The sequence below is a fragment of the Lepus europaeus genome, chromosome 7, assembly GCF_033115175.1.
Source record: "Lepus europaeus isolate LE1 chromosome 7, mLepTim1.pri, whole genome shotgun sequence".
NCBI lineage: Eukaryota > Metazoa > Chordata > Mammalia > Lagomorpha > Leporidae > Lepus > Lepus europaeus.
Window position 1 is genome coordinate 96,859,477 of NC_084833.1, and position 3,152 is coordinate 96,862,628.

The window sequence follows — 3,152 nt, forward strand, 5'->3', positions numbered from 1 at the left end:
GGCGGCCGCGCCGCTGCGCTCGGGCTCCGCGGTGGCGGCGGGGAAGGCCCGGGTGCGCCGCGGGCCAGGGCTGGGGCCCACGGGGGCGGGCCTGAGCTGTGCGCCGCCGCCCGCCCCCAGCCGGCTAGGGGCGGGAACTCGGGCGGGCGCCAGGACCCGCGCGCCTCCTCCCTGCCGGCCCCTAGGACCCGCCACGGAGGGAAAGGGTTGAGAGTGGCGGCCGGAGAGACCGAGGGTGCCAGGGTGCGCCCCGCATGGCTGCGCGCTTGGCACGGCCGGCCCCCATCTCTGGTGGCTTGGCTTTGTCCACGGTTTAAGGAAACCCTTCGTAAAGGTCAGACCTGCTGCTGATCGCTTGGGGAGAAGAGAGCTCCATTCCCGTGCGCAGAGCTTCAACATCATGCAGAGCCAAAGTCACCTGCCGGCCGCCCTCCAGGCCGCTTCTCACAGCTCTGCGTTGACACCCGCGCCCGCAGCGGCCGCGTTTAGCGGTCGCGGTCTCTGCTCCACAGTCTCCCGCACTGGAGTGATTCGCTCCATTACACCCCATTTCCTCTCCGCCATTCCTTTCAAAACACTTGTCCTTAGCTTCCAGGGAGTTTGGGCCAAGACCCAAGTAGGCCCCGGGGGCAGCCGAAGGCAGAGTCTCAGACTGGCCTGAGCATGGTGGCTGGGATTCTCCTCAAAGCCAGGCGCCCCCGGACCCCCGTAAGGGGTGGGAGTTGTTGGCCTTGGCCTTCCCCGTCCCTGAAAAGCTGAAGCTGATCCGTACAGCCTGGCAGACTCTGAGGGCCTGTCTGCCTCTCCCTTCTGACCGTGTAATTCACATTTTGTTCATTGTTTGTCCTTTTCCTTGCATCTTCTTATGGTTTGAACCTATTTAGGGAAATGCAAATTCTTGGGCAGAGTGAATGCAGGGAACGCACCCTCCGGGAGGGACCCAGCGCTTCTGCACCCTCCCTGCAGGCCTCAGTCCCAAGCCAGCACCAGGCCCTGGGCCGCCCTCGGTGCCTCTCGCGGCCTCTAGTGTGCTGCCCAGGATCCCTGCGAGGACCAGGTTTCACCAGGGCAACATCTTTCCCACATTATCACCGGTTCTCCTCACCTGGCGGATAGAGCTCAGCGGAGGTTGTAGACATTGCTCTTTGTACTTTGGAAAGATGACCAGGAACTGGTAGTAAATCATGGACAGTTCCAGGGCTACAGCCATACTCGGTTTTACTTTTGTTGAAAAATATTTTCTGGAGTTGTCTGCTTGAACTGTTTAAAACACATTTTATTCACACTCTTCCAAAATAAGACTTAAAAAATTTCCAGGGAGATTATCTGAGGACTAGCTGGTACTGGATGACAATAAAATATAGCCTAATAAATTTTATAACAGTTGGGGTAACACCCAATCTTATTTTTTTTTTAAAGAACATCCAGGAAGCTATATAATTGTATCCGAACACTGTCATGTTCAGCAATACTGAATCTGTACCAACCTGTTTTTTCTCATCTTAATCCATCTCCAAAAAGCATATCTCTTTAGGTCAACCAATGCTTTATCCAGATTCTTCATCTTTATTGAATTTTATTCATTCATTCCACAAACATTCAATGCCTACTGTATTTTATACTTTGACTTCAAAGTGCCTGTGGTTTAGTGGAGAAGAAAACGAACATAATTTAGTTAGCATATAGGTGTAAAAATATGGATGAACTGTGCATGATCTGAGATGTTCTACCTACAAGCTAACAGATTAACCTGTTACTGTTTCATGGATGGCATGGAAAGGCACAAGACTCCTAGATCAGAGACAAAGTATCTCATAATTCAGTGTGAAAGTAGTAGCCAGAGCTTTATGCTGGTTGTGTTGGTTCCACAGGCCACCAAGTCCTGTGGGGACAATGCAAAGGGCCTGGATGCCTGAAGTGGGTGGTATTATAAAAGAAGACCACTGAGCTTAGGGAACATATACCACTTTTGTTTTTTGACAGGCAGAGTGGACAGTGAGAGAGAGACAGAGAGAAAGGTCTTTCTTTGCCGTTGGTTCACCCTCCAATGGCCGCCGCGGCCGGTGCGCTGCGGCCGGCGCATCGCGCTGATCCGAAGCCAGGAGCCAGGTGTCTTTCCTGGTCTCCCATGCAGGTGCAGGGCCCAAGTACTTGGGCCATCCTCCACTGCACTCCCGGGCCACAGCAGAGAGCTGGCCTGGAAGAGGGGCAACCGGGACAGAATCCAGCGCTCCGACCAGGACTAGAACCCGGTGTGCAGGTGCCGCAAGGCGGAGGATTAGCCTAGTGAGCCGCGGCACCGGCCAGGAGCTTATATCCTTGGCATTTCCTGCATGAATGTTCAGGTTTCGTAAGAGTGCCTCTCCCACCAGTGTAAGCGCATCACACTGCGCATCGCATATGAGAACCACTTAAGCTGGTCTTGGGGGGGCATCAAGAGAGGCACTCTGAAAGAGAAGCCGTCTGTGGCGAAGCATGAAGGCCGGAAAGGAATCAGCTGCATGAAGAGGGAAAGGAAGGCAGCCCAGACAGGAGAAAGGCCGTGTGTAAGACTTGAAGTAAATGACACACTTCGAGGAGTTCCTCATCCTCTTTCATACTCATCTCCGTATTGGGTTTGCAGTCTAAAAAACATTGTAATTTTAATCTCTGTGACTCTAGAAAGATGAGACTCAACACACATCTGTAAATTGCACTGGCCCCTGGAATCTTAACATTGTCACATTCAACTTGTAGCTAATTGTTGTCCATTCAGTTCATAACGGTTCTGCCTTTTCTAGTAACTTCTCCTCTGTTTCCAATCCAGAGTTCACACTCTTAACAGTGAGGCTTTGCAAACATGACCTTAACCTGTGGTTATATAGCTGACTGGCCCATGGTTTGGATCTTAACTCTTTTTTTTTTTTTTTTTTTTTTTTGACAGGCAGAGTTAGACACTGAGAGAGAGAGAGAGAGAGAGAGAGAGAAAGGTCTTCCTTTTCCGTTGGTTCACTACCCAAATGGCTGCTACGGGCACGCTGCGCCGATCCGAAGCCAGGAGCCAGGTGCTTCCTCCTGGTCTCCCATGCGAGTGCAGGGCCCAAGCACTTGGGCCATCCTCCACTGCCTTCCCAGGCCACAGCAGAGAGCTGGACTAGAAGAGGAGCAACTGG